Source organism: Molothrus aeneus, chromosome W, assembly GCF_037042795.1.
Source record: "Molothrus aeneus isolate 106 chromosome W, BPBGC_Maene_1.0, whole genome shotgun sequence".
Classification (NCBI taxonomy): Eukaryota; Metazoa; Chordata; class Aves; order Passeriformes; family Icteridae; genus Molothrus; species Molothrus aeneus.
Genome location: NC_089679.1, coordinates 8,541,034 through 8,562,850, shown reverse-complemented (window position 1 = coordinate 8,562,850; position 21,817 = coordinate 8,541,034). Strand labels below are relative to the sequence as shown.

Here is a 21,817-nt window from a genome sequence, read left to right as displayed (position 1 = left end):
TGGAAATACGCTTGTTCGGGGTTATACCCGATCAGAGCTCTCAGACGCTCTGCAAACCGGGGCGAGGAATGGGAGCTGCTGGACAACCTTCCACCTCCCTACCTTGTCCCTCCACCCCAGCTCGCACCAGCTCAGGTACCTCCAGTGCCCGTGTTGCCTCCCGAGGCATCGATCCCGCAGGGACAGGCTTCGGCGCCACTGCTCCTACCGGAGCTGGCCGCGGTACCTTCTCTTCCACGTGGGCAGGCAATGGTGCCTTCGCTCCCATGCGAGCAGTCCCAGCCACCAACCCTCCCCAAGACTGAAGAAAAATGAGTAATTTTCCCCAAGAAAGCCAGCTCTCCTCTGGCCCATCAAATGAGACAGAGAACGAGGAGGGCGACTACTGGAGACAGTGATGATGAGGAGGAAAAGCCTGATCTCTTTCCTTTATGGGAAGCGCCGATGGCTCCGGGAAATATTGGCTTCGTACATGCACTGATCGACACCGGGGATGTGAGGGCTTTCAAGAAAGAAATGGGGAAATTGATGGACAATCCTTTGGGGGTGGCAGAAAGACTAGATGAATTTCTAGGAACCTGTGGGAACTCAGCACATCACTCCGGATGTCCAGAGTTACCGAGAGAACCCTTGGGGGTCTCGGAAATCCTGGAATGTTGCCAGGACTGTTTGGTGGCTTGATTTTGATCCATCTACGGAAGTGACAGCAGTTTGAGGATGTGAGAATCACTTGGGAGTGAAGGGTGCAAAAAGACACATTTACAGGGTGAAATATAGATTTTAGGGTTTTTGGTACAGGGGGGTTATGGAGACAAGATGGAGGGATCAGGGCGTGTCTCGTCCTTCTTTTTTCTTCTTCTTGTCATCCATTTTCTGTGGTGATGTTGGCACTTGGGGATTGGTTCATGGTGAAGGTGCACTTGCCAACATGGGTGAAAAGTATTGGAAAATAAAGGTAAATATCATGTACGTAGATTTTAGTATAAAAAGACACAACCGCCCCGTGGGTGGTCAGAGTGCCTTTGGCTGCCTTGCAGGTCAGACCTCTGTTGGACAGACAGAAAATTTTGTAGATAAGAAATAATAAACAATCTGAAGATCAAAAAACTGAAGAGTCCAGACTCGTCCTTTGAAATGCGGGCCACCCAAGAACCACCCTACCCATGTCCGGGCAGACACAGACAGCTAAACCGGACATCTGGCGTCCCTGGGTGGGCCCCCGGTGGGCAACCCGGGGGGCAACCCAGCGGTGACCGGCGACCCAGCAGCATCTGGCGGGCACCCGCTGAGCCACGGTGAGCTCTGGTGTGCACCTCTCGCACAGGGGCAGCCTTGAAGCGCCGAGTGGGCAGCTCCCGAGCTGGAGTCGTTCCCAGGAGAGCGCTGATAACTCCTTGGGAAAGCAGCCAGAAAGCAGCCAGGAGAGTCTGAAGACGCAGCAGCCACTGAGAACATCGCACTCCACTTCAGCCGAAGAAAGTTCGTAGCAGAACAGCCCGGATCGGAATCGGAAAGGCGCCTCCGAATCCATCTCCTGTGATCTGCGGGCCGGTGACCAGGAGCCTTCGGACTGCTCTGACGACAAATTCAGTGAGAAGGTCAAAAATTAAGAACATGGGGGGTACACTCTCCCAGGAACAAATAGAGTTTCTGTCCGACCTACAGGGTGTGGCAGACACACACACTAGGGGGATCCCAAAGAAAAAGCTTAGAGAGCTGTTGTTGTGGGTGCGGTGTAATTACCCGTACTCAGAGACACGTTTGTTATTTGAAGTGGGTTTTTGGCAAGAAGTTAATAGACACCTATATTTTTTAGCCATGAATGATGATAAGACGGCCTTGCGATTGCTGTCTTCTGCAAGAATTATGTTAGAAGCGACCTCGACTCAGTCTAGGGGGTCGGCCAGGCAACAACTTGTTACAAATCCCACAGGGACGGAGGGAGGAGAGCAAGGCTCGAAACGGAGATTGGCTCTGATCCCGATTGGCCCGGGGGAAAAAGCGCCCAAGGAAGGGAAACAAGGAAAAATGTCATTGCCTTCAGTCCCACCATCCCAAAGACGCAAGGGACCTCCAAAACATCCTGAGACCCCAGAGAGTGCAGGGGCTTCAGGCTCCGACTCAGGCACAGACGACACCATTCCACTCCCTGATGAAATGATGTTTTCTCCCAGCGACATCGAGGAGACAGGTCGCTCCTTAGGAGCGCACCTTCCCGATTCGCAGGATACAAAGGGAGATGGGGTTGCAAAAGTGACGGAGTCGGGGAAGGGGGTTGAAGGGGAACAAGAGGGAAGCGGGGATGCGCTCTCTCGTGGCGGGCGTGGTGGCACGGCGGCGGCGCTAGCTGGCGGGAGGGGCATGGAGGCGATGGGGGACACGGGTTCTGGTGTGGCTTTTGCGAGCACAGCGTCGAAAGCGGCGGCAGTCTCGACTGGCACGGTGCCATAAGTGCGCGCGAGGGGCAAGGCTTGTGGGACAGCCGGGGAGGGCTCTCAAACCGATGCGGCAGCGTCAGACACGGGCAGCAAGGGTGGAGCAGCTGCAGGGCTCCAGCAAGCTACCGTGGGGAGACACAAGGGACGCGCGGTGATGATGTCAGACCCGGAGGTCGGGACGCGGAGATCGGCTCGGATTGCGGCGCGAAAGGGGGGTACCGCCAGGGGGAGGGCCGGGCGCTTCGGCGGGGGATGTGGATACAGCGTCAGAGGAGGAGGAGAGAGGGACAGGAACAGACACTAGGGAGGAGATTTCGGAGGTGGAGCGGGACGGAGACAGTGACGTCAGTTATGGGAAGACAGGGGGTGTTCCCGAAGGCGCGCGTGCGCGGAAGGTGCGGACGGAGCACGGACGGAGGCAGGTCCAATCCCGTGACGTCTCAGGCAAGGAGGAGGGGCCATGCTCGGGGTTCGACATCCTGGGGCTCCACCCCCTCTCCGGTCCCGATGCCTTCAGCCTCAATCCCTGTGGTTCAAACCTCTTCCACTCAAAAGAAACATTCAAGTATTCAGCCTCCAATGTCAGCTCAGTCAACAGCCATGCAAACTCGGTCTCAAACACGATCGCAAACATTGCAGTCTGCTGAACAGGAACCGATCGAATTCGTGTCGTCATCACGGTCGTCCAGGCAGACGACAGCGCCACCTCGTGGAGGGATGACCGCAATACAGGACATGCCAGACCTGTTTGACAGCGCCACCACATCACCTGCTGGCGAGACTGCAACAATGCAACAATTTTTTCCAACAACGTACAAAAAGAAAACCATATCAAAGAAAACAACAACAACAACACAACAAAAGGATAATCCTCCATCAACTTCAGGATCTCATGAAGTTGAGGACAATTCAGATGAAGCACAACCCCAAGGAGAAGAAATGATACACATTACAGCATCAGAGGGAATTCCGGCATGGATGTTTTCGGCAGCGGAAGCAGGAGGAAATCTTCTGCAGTCTTTGGATGCAGCAAGAAGAACGCGTTCACGAGAACCTCAAGTTTCTTTTTCGGATTTAAGAGCAAGACTGAAAACTTCAAAACAAAGAACATGGAGCAAAGAATCACCAAGGGCCTCCACGATTCCACTGTGCATGCAATGGCCAATGGAGTTTTCAGAGGAGGAAGAAGAACAGCCAATGGAACCAATAGACTGGAAGGAAATTAGAAATGTGTTATCAAAAGAAAAGGGTCTGATCAGAGGATCAGCAGACATGATAATGCCAGTGACATATGATGCACAAGGTCAAAATCCAAGGTGGGAAAGGCTGGGTCATGAAGTGGTCAAAGACTTAGCAAAGGCCATTCAGAACAATGGTCTGAATTCACAATTCTTCAAACAACTCCTGAGGGGGACATTCAATATGTACGACCTCACACCATATGACATCCGATGTCTTGTGTCAATGATTCTCACTGACACACAAAGTCTCATCTGGGAAAGAAGATGGCGAAGGTATCTCACAGAGTTGAGAAACAGTTATCAAGGTGGGCCAAATGCAAATCCCACAGAGGCACAGTTGGCAGGAGATCCTCCAGATGACAATCCAGCAGAGCAAGCAGCACGGCTTCCACGACAGGTGTTGAATGACATCAAGGAAGCAGCGCTCAAAGCGATCTTGCAGATTGCTCCGGCGGGAGTTCAGGATGTTCCATTTTCATGCGTCAGGCAAGGTCCCACAGAACCATTCTCATCATTCATAGATCGACTCACGCAAGCTGTGGATAGACAAGTGACGGTTGACGAGGCGAAGCAACCTATCATGGAAAGTCTAGCTTTCGGCAATGCCAACCTGGATTGTCAACGGGTCATCAGCGCAATGCCAGGACGGCCATCCTTGGCAGAGATGGTGGAGGCATGCAGCAGGGTGGGAACACCTCAGCATGTCGCGTTGATCGTGAGGGATGAGCTGAGAGGAGAATGGGAAGAACAGATGAGAAGCAACTCGGAGAAGCAGCCAGAAGACAAGGACAAGGTAGTTGAAAAAATGCTGCAAGAAGTGCTCCAACAACAGAATAAAGTTCTTGCAACCATCCAGAAAAAGAACAATCCATCGGGAGGACAATGCTACAAATGTGGAGCGTTTGGACACTTCAAGAGGAATTGTCCACAAACGCACGCACAAGTGCAGACACAAAAACCTGAAAAGCCACTCTGTGCACGATGTGGAAGAGGAAGACACTCTGTGAAAGAATGTTATTCCCAGACAGACGTGGAGGGGAATCCTTTACCACTTCGGGGAAACGGGAGAAGGAGCGCGCCCACAAACCGTCAGCGCGCGTCGACACAAGTGATGGCGGTGACACAGCAGCAAACAGAACAGTCATCGGGGAACGTCAAGCAGATGCCCTCAGCAAACTCCTCAGTCGATTCCCAAGCGACCCAGACCTCCTTCCACCAGGAGCACAGTGCACATTGGCAGCTTCAAAGTTAATATGCTTTCTGGATGAAAGTCATGCGGAGATTCCAACAGGGATCCGCGGAGATTCATACAAGAAACAAGATTTCTTAATAATAGGACAAGACAAAAGCAGAATTCTTGGACTCATTGTTTGTCCATCAGTTGTTTCTGCAGACAAGAATACGGAATTGACAGTTTTAGCAAAAGCACTTCGTCCACCGTTGACCGTGGCAGAAAACACTCAGGTCGCGAGAGCTTTTGCGTTGCCACCACACGCCATTGAAGAAGTCATGTCAATCTTCGATGAGGAAGGGCTTCCTTTGAAGGAACATGTTGAAATACATACCACATGGATAAAGCACATAGGTCGAGATCGACCCATGCTCACGTGTCAATTGACTTGTGGAGACAGAACAATAGCGGTCAGAGGCATGCTCGACACAGGGGCAGATGTCACAGTAATATCCTACATCTTTTGGCCTTGCAATTGGAGCTTGATTGCGCCCTTGGGATCTCTCTCAGGCATAGGGGGAGTTTCTCTGTGTCTGCAGAGCGAGAATTCCATCGTTGTCACGGGACCAGGAAACAAGACAGCGATCATTCGTCCTTTTGTTGTGCAAAAGCCAATCACAGTTTGGGGACGAGATCTTTTGGCACAATGGGGCACGAAGATCGAGGTGGATTTTTAGTCGGGGTCACTGCGGCACTCGCCACATTGAAGTTGACTTGGAGAACGGATGATCCAGTCTGGGTGGATCAGTGGCCCCTGGAGCGAAAAAAGTTGAGTGCATTGAAAACCCTGGTCCAAGAACAGTTGCAGAAGGGACACATCAAGCCGACAAACAGCCCTTGGAACTCTCCAGTGTTCGTCATCAAAAAGAAGCTATCAGGAAAATGGAGGCTGTTGCATGATCTCAGGAAGAGCAACGAAGTTCTCGAAGACATGGGACCGCTTCAGCTGGGCCTTCCATCTGTTTCGATGATTCCCAGAGATTGGCCGCTTGTGGTCATTGACCTCAAGGACTGTTTCTTCAGCATTCCGCTTCATCCAGATGATGCTCCAAGGCTTGCCTTTTCAGTTCCAAGTATCAACAAGGAAACGCCTCTGCAGCGGTACCATTGGGTGGTCCTTCCTCAAAGCCTCAAGAACTCGCCAACAATCTGCCAATGGTACGTGGCACGAGCTTTGTCACCAGCGCGGAAGAAATTCCCGAAGGTGAAGATCATTCATTATATGGATGATTTGCTCATTGCGGCATCAACACAACAAGAGCTGCAAAAGGCTCGTGACTGTGTGATTGCAGAAGTGCAAAAGGCAGGTCTGGAAATCAGTGTTTCAAAGATTCAGGAGGTCGCGCCTTGGAAATATCTAGGGTGGAAGATCTTGGAGAAAACAATAAGGCCTCAAAAGATGGAGATCAGCACAAAAGTCAACAATCTGCATGATTTACAGCAACTTCTAGGAGAAATCAACTGGATGAGGTCGATTTTGGGAATCACGAACAATGACATTCCAGCATTGCTTGATCTCTTGAGAGGAGACACAGACATTCGATCTCCCAGAACGCTCACATGGGAAGCGAAGAAAGAGTTGGAGAAAGTTACAGATGCTATTCAGAAGATAGAAGCACATCGATTTGTTGAGTCATTGCCTTTTCAGTTGGCAGTGTTGGGAAAGAAAGCACAATTCCATGGTTTGATCTTCCAATGGGATTCATCCCAGAGAGATCCTTTGATAATCATAGAGTGGATTTTCTTACCGTATAGGCCTTCAAAGACAATTCTGACAGATTTGGAGATGGCAGCACAAATCATCATAAAGGGGAGAACAAGATTGCTGACAATGGCTGGACGAGAATTTTCAAAGATTTATCTGCCTTTGAAGAAAGATTATTTCGATTGGGCGATGCAGAAATCAAAAGATTTGTTAATTGCGTTGTTAGCTTTTCCAGGAGCTTGCACAATCAATTTTCCACAACATAGAATGTTGCAATCGCAAATATGCTACAGAGCAAAGCCAAAAATAAGTGAAGAACCTCTGGACGGGATCACAGTGTTCACTGATGGCTCAGGGAAGACACACAAATCAGTGATCACGTGGATGAACTCAACGACATGGGAATGGGACTCAAACGTGAAGACGGTTCAAGGCTCTTCACAAATTGTGGAATTGGCAGCTGTTGCCCGAGCATTTCAGTTGTTCCAACAACCGCTCAATTTGGTCACGGATTTTGCATATGTTGCAGGTGTGGTCAAGCGATTGGAAGGTTCGCTCTTGAAAGAAGTCAGCAGCGAAGTTTTATATTCCTATCTGGCAAGCATGAAAACATTGCTAGAAAGCAGGGAAGAAGAATATTTCATCACTCACATCAGAGCGCACACAACACTTCCAGGATTTCTAGCGGAAGGGAATGCTCAGGCAGACAGATTGACAATGCCCATTTCACAAACACTTCCGGACATTTTTGAGCAAGCACGACTGAGTCATGCATTTTTTCATCAGAATGCGCAGGTGCTGATGGAATCCTTTCGTCTCACAAAAACTCAGGCGAGGGAAATCATTAGTGCTTGTCCAGATTGTCAGCTCATGCAACCACCTGCTTCAACAGGAGCAGTCAACCCACGAGGACTGCAAAGTCTTCAGCTGTGGCAAACAGATGTCACAAAATATCCATCATTTGGGAGACTCAAAAATGTTCATGTTTCAGTAGATACATTCTCAGGGGCAGTCTTTGCATCAGCACATGCAGGGGAAACAGCAGAACACACTTGTCGACATTTCCTACAAGCATTTGCATCATTAGGTGTGCCTCAAGAAATAAAAACAGACAATGGTCCAACATATACAGGCAGGGTGCTTGACAGATTCCTGAAAAGATGGGGTGTCAGACACACATTTGGTATTCCACATTCACCCACAGGTCAGGCAATCATTGAAAGAACACATCATACCCTGAAATCCCTTTTGGATAGGCAGAAAAGAGGGGAGCCAGAGGTGACACCACACATGAAGTTAAACAAAGCATTGTATGTGTTGAATTTTCTTAACAGTTCGTCTTCAGAACCCAATCCACCAATTGTGAGGCATTTTTCAAATAGCTCTCAGGCAAAACTAAGGGAGAATCCTTTGGTTTTGATCAGAAACCCAGAGACAGGACAAATAGAGGGTCCTTTCAAACTAATCACTTGGGGCAAGGGTTTCGCTTGTGTTTCCACAGGGCGAGGTCTGAAGTGGGTGTCAGTGCAACACGTGAAGCCATTTCGGAGAAGAGAGCAAGAGAGCACTGATCCCAAAAGCAGAGAAACGAGCACACAGACGGAGGAAGAAACTCAAGCTGTGAACAACGACTCAGAAGAGAGACAAAAAGAATAAAGACTTTGGGGGGTTTTTCCTTTGGGGGTTTGAGTGAGAACATGACAATGATTTTTCATAGGGATGAAGTCATGAGCTTCATGATGCTCATTCTTTCATCTGTTGCTTTAAGCAATGGAGCAAATCTACCCATCGATCAACCAAAACAAAATGTTTGGGAAACTTTAGCCCAGGCAGCGAATTTAGAAAGTATCTGCCTGACACATTCGAAACCAGGGAAACCATTCACAGCATGCATGGTTGGGTTGCCAGTGGATGAATGGCCAATTCCAGGGCACTCTCCAATGGAGATTTCGCAGGTCATCAAAGATCCTGTGAATGAATGGTGTGCTTGGACACATCTTCTACCTGTGGCTTCTACTGAACCGCAGGAATTGGAAATTTTCTGGTCCACAACAATGGAACTATGCATGAAATTTGAAATTTCGAATGTGTCAAAGACAAACAAAAGCATTGATGTCACTCCAAATCACGAGTTTTGTAGAAACGCATCAGCTTGGTGCAATCACACTGAGACGACAGCCAAAGGATCAATCCAGGTTCCAGTGCAATTGCCACGTGGATTGTTTTTAATTTGTGGGGACAGAATTTGGCACGGCATTCCTGCAAATGCCAAAGGAGGTCCATGCAGCATTGGAAGGATTTCAATGTTGTCACCAGATTTGAAAGTGTTGAGAGAGCAAAAACATAAAGACAAAAGGTCCTTGCAACATTATAGTGCAGATTGCGATGATGAAGTGTACACCTGGGACAAGGCAAGGAGAATTGCGGCAGCAATTTTCTCACCTCAGACGGCATCGGGGGTGGGCTTGACTCAACTGGACCACATGGGTTGTTGGTTGAGCAAGCATGCTCAATCAGTCTCTCTCGCATTGAGTGATATGTTAAAAGACATAAGTAGTGTGAGACAGGCAACTCTTCAAAATAGAGCAGCGATCGATTATCTATTGCTCGCTCATGGACATGGGTGTGAAGAGTTTGAGGGAATGTGCTGCATGAATCTCTCAGATCATTCAAGATCAATTCATGAAAGTATTCAAAAAATGAAAGACAGTATAAAGAAACTTGGCGAAATCACTGGGTCATGGATTGATGATGTGGTGGGATTTTTTGATCTTTCTCCTTTATGGAGAGGGTTTTTAAAAATGGGATTTTATATTCTAATAATACTCTTAGTCCTCATGCTCACTGTCCCATGCATCTTTTTATGCGTGCGACGTGTAATGAGTCAGGTTGCCAAAGATGTACTCTTGGTGCAAACAGAAGGGGGAGAGGAACCAGCACCTACACTTACGAAGATCTCAACGCAATCCTGAGGTCGCTATTCATCAATGAGGAGAGAGAAATGATCAGACAAGCTGCGATCAGGGATTGGGAGAAGAGGAATCCCCAGGGGGAGAGGGGAGATCAGAGGTGGCCGGACCAAAAGCCATCTTGGAGTGCCCAGATGGAGGAAGGGAGGCAGAAAATGATAAATTTGAGAAATATGATAATGCAAGGTATCAGGGAGGCGGTGCCGAAGGGACAAAATATGAGTAAAGTACTCAGGGAATGTCAGGGAAAGGACAAAACCCCCACGGAATGGCTGGAAAGGCTCCGAAAGAGCCTGAGAATGTATTCCGGGACGGGCCCGGATTTTCCGATTGGGGCGGTTTTGCTGAAAACTCTGTGGCGAAATCATGGGAAGACATAAGGAAGAAATTAGAAAAGATAGATGGATGGCAAGATAGGGAACTGCAGGAGTTGTTCCGGGAAGCCCAAAAGGTCTACATGAGGAGAGATGAAGAAAAGCAGAAGATTCAAGTGAAGGTGCTGGTGGCTGCAGTAAGGGAAGCACAGAAACAGGAACAGGTCAGAGACTCAGCAAAAACGGCGCTGGTGAAGAAGCAGAATCCTTCCCAAGGAAAAGGTTCAATCAACCAGAAAAAGGACATTGAGTGCTACTACTGCAAGCAAAAGGGACACATTCAAAAGAATTGTCCCAACAAGGTCAAGGATCAAGCAATGTTTCAGGAAGATTAGGGGTGTCAGGGGCTTTTCAGTTTGGGGTCTGGAACACCGAGGGAGCCCTTGATAAAATTGAGAGTGGGACCCCACAGGCAGGAAATTTGGTTTTTAGTAGATTCTGGGGCAGAATGGACCACAGTGCAGCAGTTACCGCAAGGGTGCTCTCTGAGCGATGATACAATGATGGTACTTGGGGCAAAGGGGGAACCTTTTAAGGTCCCGATTATAAAAAATGTAGAAATAGAGACAGAAACTAAAAAGTGTATAGGAAATATGTTATTAATAAAGGATGCAGACTTTAACTTGCTGGGACGGGACTTGATGGTGGCATTGGAAATCGGTTTCGCAGTAGAAAATTCCCAGCTCAAGGTGAGGTTGTATAAACTCACCACCCAGGATAAGGAGAAAATTGATCCAAAGGTTTGATATGTCCGAGGGGAGGCCGGGAGGCTGGACATAGAGCCAATCCACATTGAAATTGAAAGGCCGGGGGACCCCATTCGGGTCAAACAGTACCCCATCCCCATGGAAGGACTGAAACCAGTGATTGATGAATTAATAAAGAAAGGAACGTTGGAGCCGTGCATGTCCCTGCACAGCACCTCAATTTTGGCAGTGAAAAAGACGGACGGTAGCTACAGGCTAGTGCAAGATTTAAGGGCTGTGAATCAAAGGACTAAGACACTGCTCCCCACGGTCTCGAATCCTTACACCCTGCTGAATAACATCTCTCCCAAGGACACGTGGTACAGCGTGATTGATTTGAAGGATGCTTTTTGGACCTGTCCTTTAGCAGAGGACAGCAGCGATTACTTTGCGTTTCAGTGGAAAGACCCAGAGACGAACAGAAAGCAGCAGCTCAGATGGACATTGTTGCCTCAGGGCTTTATTAATTCCCCAAACCTTTTCGGGCAAGCACTCGAACAGGTGCTGAGTCACTTTGTACCAACGGAGGGAACAAAATTGCTACAATATGTAGATGATTTGTTGATTGCAGGTCCAAGGGATGAGGATGTGAGGACAAGTACCATTGAACTTTTTAACTTTTTAGGGGAAAAAGGATAGAAGGTGTCAAAGTCGAAGTTGCAATTCACAGAGCCCGAGGTCAGGTACTTGGGACATTGGTTAACCAGAGGGAATAAGAAGTTGGATCCTGAAAGGGTGGCAGGGATAATTGCCTTACCACCCCCACAGACAAAAAGAGAAGTTAGGCAACTTCTGGGATTGTTGGGATGTTGCCGGCAGTGGATCGAGGGATACAGTGAGAAGGTGAAGTTTTTGTATGAAAAACTCACCATGGACAGGATCAAATAGACAGAAAAGGATGAGGACGAATTCAGGTGAGTCAAAGAAGCGCTCACAGCAGCATCAGTGCTGAGCCTCCCTGATGTGAGACGGCCATTCCAGTTGTTCGTGGATGTGAGCAATCACACAGCACACGGTGTGCTGACACAGGACTGGGCAGGGGTCAGGAAACCGGTGTGTTACTTGTCTAGGCTTTTGGACCCGGTCAGCAGGGGCTGGCCCATGCGCTTGCAAGCGATTGTATCTGTAGCATTGTTGGTGGAGGAAGCTAAGAAAGTAACCTTCAGAGCACCTTTGGTAGTATTTGCACCACACAAGGTGCAGGGCATACTACAACAGAAAGCAGATAAATGGCTCACGGATGCTAGATTGCTGAAGTATGAAGCCATTTTGATTCATTCACAGGATTTGGAATTGCGGACAACAACGGCGCAAAACCCGTCTCAGTTCTTGTTTGGGGAAGCTTCAGAGGAACTCGTTCAAGATTGTGTGGAAGCGGTCGAATTGCAGACAAAGATTAGGGAGGATTTGGAAGAAGAGGAATTAGATGAAGGGGAAAAATGGTTTGTAGATGGTTCAAGCTGGGTGATTGACGGAAAAAGAAAGTCAGGATATGCAGTCGTGGATGGGTGAACAGGAAAAGTGATAGAAGCAGGCCCCCTGAATGCGGGTTGGTCAGCATAGGCTTGCAAACTGTATGCAGTTCTGAGAGCCTTGAAAGGACTGAAGGGAAAGAAGGGAACAATTTTTACAGACTCTAGGTATGCCTTTGGGATGGTTCACACCTTTGGGAAAATTTGGGAAGAAAGGGGGTTGATCAAAACACAGGGACGGGGACTGATGCACAGGGAATTGATCTGGCAAATTTTGGAAGCAATAAGGGAGCCAGAAGAAATTTCACTTGTCCATGTGAAGGGACACCACGCAGGGATGCAATTCCGGACCCAGGGAAACAACTTGGCAGACCAGGTGGCCAAGACCGCGGCACTGATGACAGTAAGTACTCCGGAGATCGAAGGGATCGAGGTCCCCGACGACCCTCGTCAACCCTCCCCAAAGAAGATTAAAAGTTATGAGAAGATTGGGGGAAAACTGGAGGAAGGTAAGTGGAAATTACCAGATGGGAGAGATTTAGTCTCTAAAGGTTTTACCAGGAGGATTTTGAGGAAGCTGCACCAGCAAACACATTGGGGGGCACAGGCCCTAGCTGAACAATTTTTGAAATTTTTCAGGTGCAGAGGAATTTACAAATTGGCCAAACAAGAGATACAAGGATGCCTGATCTGCCAGAAAATTAACAAAACTAAGGCAAGACAGGCAATCTTGGGGAATCGCCCCATTGCGTACCGACCATTTGAAAGAATTCAAGTCAATTTTACTGAATTGCCCAAGGTGGGAAGGTTCAAATTTGTACTTGTAATCGTAGACAAATTGACCCACTGGGTGGAAGCTTTCCCCAGTCCAAGGGCAATGGCTCAGACAGTGTCCAGGAAATTGCTGGAAGAAATTGTGCCCCGATATGGGGTGGTGAATTACATTGACTCAGACTAAGGGACTCATTTTACTTTGAAGATTATTAAGCAGATGGGACAGGCGCTAGGCATTTGGTGGGAATACCACACTCCATGGCATCCCCAGAGCTCAGGACAGGTTGAAAGGATGAATCAGACCTTGAAGGCACAGTTGTCTAAATTAATTTTAGAAACTCGGATGTCCTGGCTGAAATGCCTCCCTCTGGCCTTGCTTAATATCAGGACGATGCCTCATTCAGAGACGGGGATCTCACCCTTCGAGATGCTATATGGGATGCCATATAAGCACGGGATGCCGGTGGGACACCTCAGATTGGAGGACAGCCAGATTCAACCATATTTGGTAGCGATAAACAGAAATTTACAGGAACTGAGAAAGCAAGGGCTAGTATCTCAGAGCACTCCTCTGGGATTTGCTATCCACAAAATTCAACTGGGTGACAGAGTGCTTGTGAAAGTGTGGAAAGATGTACCCCTCTCCCCTCACTGGGAAGGTCCCTTTCTTGTCCTTCTGACAACAGACACGGCCATTCAGACAGCGGAGAAAGGTTGGACACACACGTCCAGAGTGAGAAGAAGGTCGAACACCAGGAAGAAGCACCCAAGTGGAGGGTCACTTATTCCCCAGGCGACCTGAAAATCAAACTCCAATGTCCTCATAAATGACTGACGGTGAACGGATAGGTTGTATACTGTCAGATTGTGTATGCTATCCATTTGTACACTTTAAATGTAAATATTGTCAGGGAACTTTTATTATACATTGTAGAAGGGGGCAGAGGCGAAAGGCATTGTGCATTCAGTGTCTGGAAAAGGAGCTTGAACTGACTGACCATATTCTCGCCCTAGCCACAAATTTAGGAATCATTGAATTAGACTCACAGGAGTGGTTCCACATTTTTCAGAACGGGGTCCGTGGAAAACTCAAATCTATAGCAGAGATTTTGGATGTGGAGTGTCGGAAATCAAAGTACCGTGCAGCTCAGATGCTGTCAAGGTCTCACGGTGGGGCACCTTTAAGAGGAGGTATGCGGCAAGGTCCGAGAATGTATTCCCTGAAGAATACTCCTGCTGCCACGAAGATGGTCTTCCTTGCCGCTGGTGGCACCCCAGGGGGCAGAGGCAAAGGCAGAGGAGTACACCTGGTGGGAATCCTGATTGGCCTGAGCCTAGCCATGTGCAGGACGCAGAGTCTGCACATTGAGACCCCGATCCATGACGGAAATGAGAGCTCCGTGGACAAGTGCAATAAGTGCACTCAGATAGTCCCAATTGAGCAAAGGGACAGGGGAACTTCAGCATACCAAGCCCCGGAGGAGTGCATCAGTGAGTCTGGCAGGTACTGTTTGATAAACGGCACTCAGGTCAGATTATGCAAATCAGGCAAAGAGATCTTATGTATAGATCCAGAGGCGGGGACCCGGAACGGACAGTCAGACAAGCACCAACATCAGATACGGAAAAGGAATGTAGAAGTAATGTCAATCCCCATTTGCAATCAATGTAATTGGACAATGTGGGTTGGGGGAAAGACAGAGTCAATTTTTGTAGCATATCACCAGGTGAATCCATTGTGTTATGACAATTCGAAACTGGGGATGTGTGTGATGAACAGAAAGATGTATTGGGTGGGAAGAAATATGAAATTTGACAACCAATTCACCCTAAGCAGGGAACTGATCATATTTGACTTAGCACAAGCAAACGATGATAGAGTCTGCCTGCAATATGAAAGGGTTGTCTGTTTTGCAAGAAACAAAGATGGAATGGATCCTGAGGGAAAGATGAGGGAAATTTCTCAGGAACTGAAAAAGAGGGAGTCAGAACTTAGGAAGAAAAGAGTGGAGCAAGAAAGATTGAAAACTCTGTGAGAGCAGTACGAACTGCTCGAGAAACAATACACTGGTGGAGAGCTACCTTCCCTAGACCAGAACTTATTCATTGATTTAATGCAGGAAATTGCCACGGAATTGGGATTGTCAAATTGTTGGATTTGTGGGGGGCTGAAATTGGCAGAGAAATGGCCTTGGAAGAGTGAAGGCTTGGCTCCGGAACAGCTTTTGAAATGGGACAACCCAAGGGTCTCAAAATTGGCACAGAGACCTGAGGGATGGGTGTTGGATTAAAGGGTGATTGGAACGATCTGCATCAGTTGAGAGGAAAAAGAATATACCAAAATGGTGGGATACACTCCGTGTATAACTACCCTGACGGTAAATTCAAACAGCAAGGGCAAAGTCTGGCAACCGGAACCTCCTACAGGGTACTGGAGCCAGAAAAACGAAACAAATTGTGAATGGAACAGACAAATAGGACTTTGCTGGGTCAAAAGTCCTGGAGCCAATCCTTACCAATCCTTGGCAGGTGTGAGAGAATATTGGGGAGACCCAGGGAAAACTAACTTTAGATGGAAAGCCCCAGATAGAATTTATTGGATGTGCGGAAAGAAAGCATACAGTGAGTTGCCTCCAAGGTGGAAAGGATCATGCACTTTGGGCATGATCTGGCCAGTCTTCTTCACTCTCCCCCAAACAAAAAGTAACTTACTAGGGGCTCCTTTTTATGAGACCCTGAGGAGGGAGCGAAGAAGCCTGAAGAAAATGATACCTGTCATAAGTGGCAGGCAAACTTGGCGGGGGGAGAGTGGCCGGCAGCAAGAATAATTGATTATTATGGGCCGGCCACATGGGCTCAAGACAGAAGCTATGGATATAGGACTCCAATTTATCTACTGAACTGGCTGATCAGGTTGAAGGCAGTGGTGGAAATTGTGTCAAATCACACTTCAGAGGTCCTGGATTTACTAAGTCGGCAGCACACCCAGGTACAAGCATTTGTGTACCAGAATCGGATAGTTTTAGACTATTTGATAGCCGAAGAAGGGGGAGTGTGTGGAAAATTCAATGAATCGGAATCTTGTATTGAAATTGATGATTATGGGGAAACCATAAGAGGATTGGCAGCCGAAATTAAGAAGGTGGCCCATGTCCCAGTTCAAAAATGGAATACGATTTGACAATTATCCTGGTGGGACAGATTGTTTGATGGGGCCTGGTGGAACAAAATAATATTCTTTGTGCTGTGTTCAGTAGCAGGAATCCTATTTCTCCCGTGTCTAATTCCTTGTTTTATTAGACTGATTCATTCTGTGGTACAGGGTATGCAGATAGCTATAGTACCCGTGGACCCGGAGTTGGCTTCCGGAAACAACACATCCAAGGTCATGAGCTTGGGAGAGAGAAAGTGTGCAAGCAATGCTGCCGAAGTCTTGGCAAAACTTGAAAAATGGGTCAAAACGAATATGAGCAATTATACTGGTTATCAGGGAATCCCAAAAGGAGAACATGGAATAAGAATCTAATAAAGTTTTCTCTTTGTAGGAGACCCTTAAAGGTGGAGGGTAGAAGTAAGAAATAAATAGATATTAGTGATTTTGGGATATAGAGGGAGCATGAATTAATGTGATGATATTAAAAGGGAGGGATTGTAATATATGTTAGAAATAATTCATGCTATCAAAGAATGTATTTTATAAAGATTGTGAAATCCAAACTAGTCTCTGACCACAAGCAGCCTGAGGGACGGATGTCTATTCAAACTCCAAAATTCCTGGAGATGGCTAGATAATGATCGGCATTTTAGCCTAAGAATAGATGCACCCAACACGATGATCACCGGTATCTCGAGTCATCGGAAAGCGATCATCGTCCTGTGGATAACATCAATCAAGATAGCCAGAGTTGCCAGGAAGATACATGTGAATACATGACTTCCCTGGATTCAATCAACACTGGCTATCAACCAGGAGACGGCCTTTGTCCAGCTCTGCACAGTGAAAGAACCAACTATGAATGTGAAGAGTTACAAAAGAAATTGGGACTCCTTCGCCTCGGGCACAATAAACTGTATAAAACCTCGTTGCTAGAAGCGGCTCTTGTAAACAGGGGGGATCCGATGCGATAGAGGTCAGATCCAGGTTCACCCAGCGCCGATCCCAGGCTCGATGCTGTCTCTTTGGCTGTGGTGGTTTTGAGGACCGTATTTTGGTCGTGCAAAAAGATAAAAAAATCTTTTCACATTTTTGATAATTTGGCTTTCGATTGATCATTTATAACATTTCCAACACCCAATCTCACTGGGAAGGGGACCCTGACCCCCTCCAGAGCGAGTGTCTCCTGGCTGCTTGCGGCAACTGCCTGCAGCAGCCTGTCTGCTGCCACCCAGACCTGCTGTTTTCTGCCACTGCTTCAAGCCTTTTTGCTACACTTTAGCCCGACACCTAGCGTCCACCAGGACCCCCTGCTGCTTCTGCTTCTGCCACTGCTTGGGGCTTAGTGCTACACTTCGATTTGCTGCCCCTGGGGGTCTGCTCACCTCTGCCATTCCAGCCTGCTGCTCCAAGGTACCTGCTACAGCCCATTTCACCATCCGATGGGGCACCGAGACCAGCTGTCCCTGTGACTTTGTAAAGGAAGTCCCTTTTCTATCTCTTCTGCTCTCTCACCCGCCATTACCCACGTGGAGAGGTGGCTGAGCTCATGCCAGTGTCCCCTGTAGCTGTGGGATAATCATCATACCTGCCCTGCCTGGCTGGGAGCCAACAGTACCCCGGTGGGTGTGATCATAACAACACCAAAGGGGAAAGTGATTGACAGCTGAGAAAAGACTGTTGTTGGGTCTCTGGTTTTTTTTCTGTTTGTGGTTGCTGCTGTTGTTGTTTGTGTGCCTTGTTATATATATATATATATATATTCTAGTAAAGAACTGCTATTCTTTTTCCCATATCTTTGCCTGACAGCCCATTAATTTCAAAGTTATAATAATTTGGAGGGAAGGGGGTCGTATTTTTGCATTCCAAGAGAGAATCTCACCTTCTTTGGCAGACACCTGTCTTTCAAACCAAAACAGTTGTAAATCTGGTCTGTTAAGAGATGAGGATGGACACAGAGACTGTCTGGCGATGGTCAGACAGCCTTTACTGCCACCTCAGTATGTGGAGGAGGACCCAAGTGTTTATTCTACTTTTTTTGTCAACTGTAAATTCTGACCAAATGTAACTGAGAACCTCATTTAGCCTTATTTGCATATTAATTTTCACACCTCTAAGAATGAAAATGAAAAGATGACATGGAATACATGTATGACCAAAGTCACCAAAACCCCACCTATGAGACGTGATTGTTCTATCCCATTGGGAAGGGCTAAAGAGCTTTGCACACCCAACCACATTGGAGCAAACCCAGGAATATTCATTTACACATGTATAGCACTATTATATTTCTGTTACTATACTTTCTGTCACGACTTATATTAACACTGTAGTTACCACATTTATCACTGGCAATCCTGAACCTGCTTTCCTGTTTATTCAATAAACTGTACTATTTATGAATCTGAATTGAGCAAGTCCTTATGAAATATGATCAGACCTATAGTACTGATTGGTAAATTGCATTATTTGTGAATCTGTGCTCGTGAAAGTTCTCCTTATTGAACTCAACCAGAATTATAGTGCTGAATTAGCTATAATCAGAAATTAGGCCCAGCCCACATCCAGCCCCTCTGATCAGAGAATCACAGAATCACCTAGGTTGGAAAAGACCTTGGAGATCATCAAGTCCAACCTATGACCTCACACCACCTTATCAACTAAACCATGGCACTGAGTGCCTCATCCAGTCTTTTCTTAAACACATCCAGGGACAGTGACTCCACCACCTCCCTGGGCAGCCCATTCCAATGCCCAATCACTTTTTCTGTAACTAATTTTTTTCTGATGTCTAGCCTAAACTTCCCCCGATGCAGCTTAAGACTCTTTCCTCTCATCCTGTCACTGGTTGCCTGGGAGAAGAGACCAACCCACACCTGGCTACAACCTCCTTTCAGGTAGTTGTAGAGAGTGATAAGGTCTCACCCGAGCCTCCTTTTTTCTAGGCTAAACAACCCCAGCTCCCTCAGATGTTCTTCATAGGGCTTGTGTTCTAGACCTCTCACCAGCCTTGTTGCCCTTCTCTGGATGTGTTTGAGCATCTCAACATCCTTCCTAAACTGAAGGACCCAGAACTGATCTCTGAGGACCAGATGGAACACAAGGGGGTTTATTTTCTACTAAGTTTCTATACACTTAGCACAACAATGAGACATCTACCAACTCTCTGGGAAACCTGTTCCAGTATTTCACCACCCTCATTGTAAAATATTTCTTACTTTTATCTAGTATAAATCTACCTTCTTTTACTTTAAAATCATTACCCCTTGTCCTGTTGCAACAGTCCCTGCTAAAAAGTTTGTCCCCATCTTTCTTGTCGGCCCCCTTCAGGTACTGAAAGGTTGCTATAAGGTCTCCCTGGAGCCTTCTCCAGGCTGAACAACCCCAACTCTCTCAGCCTGTCTTCATAGGAGAGGTGTTCCAGCTCTCTGATCATTTTTGTGGCTTCCTCTGGACCCACTTGAACAGGTCCATGTCTTTCCTGTGCTGAGGGCTCCTGAGCTGAATGCAGTACTCCTGGTGAGGTCTCACCAGAGCAGAGGGGGAGAATTACATCCCTTGACCTGATATTTAACACAGGATCTGCATTAATGACGACCAAAACCCTTGAACAACCCCGGAAAGTTCCATCCATTTTCAGAAAAAAGGCGAGAAAGTGAACTCCCCCAAATCTAATGGCAAGATCTTGGTACACAGTTTACAAGACTGCGATGAACTGAACAAGCAATAAAGGTTCCAATGCTTTGCTGTACCTAAGAGTTTCCAAGTCACAGGCAATGTAAAACCTTTTCTTGCTCAGTAATGCACTAAGTCAATTGTATTATGAGATTACCAGAAGTGTGGGAGAGTTGTGAGAAGATTTGGGATCAGACTACTTCAACCTGAGTTGTTCAACTACACCAAAAATGTCCAATTTCTAACCAGCAGAATTTAAATGAACTTGTGTCAAGTAAAACTTCCCTTCCTGAGATCGTATATATCTGAAGATTATTTTTCCTGTTGCATATATTTTGTGAAAGGCACACATAACTGGAAAGGAGAGATAACTATATAAGATACAGAGATATTTCTACAACATATAAACCAATTCAAATGTAAAAATAAAATTCCTTCTAAATTTTTAACATGGTATTCCTTTAAAATATTTCCAACCACAAACTCCAAGGGAAATTGGTGAACCTTATGTATAAAATATATTTAGTTTTAGAGTAAGATTTTTAACAGTGTAAATATCCATACTACACACTTCCATAAGTCATCTAAATAACTCCCCAAGACATAAGCAGTTGCAAATATGTTCCAGGAAAGGACTTATCAGTCTATTTCTCCATGCTCCTATTCCAAAGAATGATCTCTCATTGTTTGCTGTGCTCCTGTAATCTCAAATTAAGAATAAAACATACCAACAGTCAATGAAATATGAAGATAGCACAGATACTATTTACGTCTTGCCTGTCCGCGCTGCTGCTCTTATGCCATCCTCGGGAACTCGGCGAGGCGACAGCTCAAAAAGGTCATAAGCTCTGAGGTCTGAGGGTAGATACCCCAAAGGAGATGGAGGGTGATACCACGACTGGTCTCTCCCCCATCCCCGGGTGTTTTAACAACTGGCGTCCAGACACCCGTCGTGTCTCCTGTGGGGACACACATACTCGGCGGGGTGGGCATAACTCCAATTAAGTGCTGCAGAGAGTGTCAATTTCTGGGACCTTTGAGGGAGAAGATGAACAAAGGGAGATGGGGGGGAAGGATAGCTTTCCCCGCCCCAAAATAACAAAACACTTCTCTGACTCACACGCACCACTTACAAGTCTGGTGCCCATGGCGGTGATGTGTCTGCCTCTGCCTTGGCTCTGAGTTCCTTGATCAAGGATGCTCGGCCTCTGCAGGGTTGGCGGCGGATGCCGGCAAAGGGTTGGGGGAGGCGGCTGCTGGAAATGAGCGGCACCCCTGTTCATGATGAGGCTGAGGAAGCTGGAGTGGATTCGGGGGGGAGGCTCCAGGAGGAGGGAGGGAGCTGGGGGGGGAGGCGAGGGCTGCAGCAGCGATGGGGGAGGGGAACGAGGAGAAGGCGGGTGTGAGCGCAGGAGGGAGGAGGGAGACGGCGGAAGTAACCACAAATCTGCTGGTGGGCCCAATTCCCCTACCCGCCTCTCCCACCTGGCGAAGGGGATCCGATTGATCTTCAATGCCATCCTCCCCGGACTTTACGGGTTCCCAGTCGTGGTTCCGCAGGCAGGCGGAAGGAAAGAGGCGGGAGTCAGGCTGCACAGCGCGAATTGGTTGCAATTGGTGGCAATCAGCATCACTTCCCCCCCCCCCCCCCCCCCCCCCCCCGCCCGCCTCCAAGTAGTTGGCAGCAGATGGGGTCCCAACTGCCCAGACAGTGCACGACGAGTGGTGGGCATGGCAACAAACTTCCTTTCGGTCTCTCCTTTGCGAAGTAGCAGCGCTGGGGCAAGGAGGCTGCCACCGCCCGTTGTCCCCTGGTATGGGCTATGGGGCACTAGGAGGGGGGGCTGAGCCTTCTAGTTCGGCAGGGAAGGTGATTAGCTGTGCCTCACGACTCAAAGGGCTAGAGCTCAGTGCAAGAGGCAAAACAAGGGCAACATAGAAAGCTACTATACCTCCCTTGCCTCCGCTCTGGAAACAATAACAGCACTACGCCAAGGGAATGAAAGTAAAGGTTATCATAATCAGTGAAGTTCGTAGC

At 47.5% G+C, this 21,817-nt stretch overlaps 1 long non-coding RNA gene across 1 annotated transcript in view; it reads right to left on the bottom strand.

The window, feature by feature from the left end:
• The window catches only part of LOC136568563 (uncharacterized), a 111,186-nt gene extending 89,817 nt beyond the window's left edge, over positions 1–21,369 (bottom strand). Inside the window, exon 1 of the long non-coding RNA XR_010785253.1 lies at positions 21,265–21,369. This is a non-coding gene — a long non-coding RNA (uncharacterized lncRNA). The remainder of the gene's footprint in view (positions 1–21,264) is intronic.
• Between the last annotated feature and the right edge of the window lie 448 nt (positions 21,370–21,817).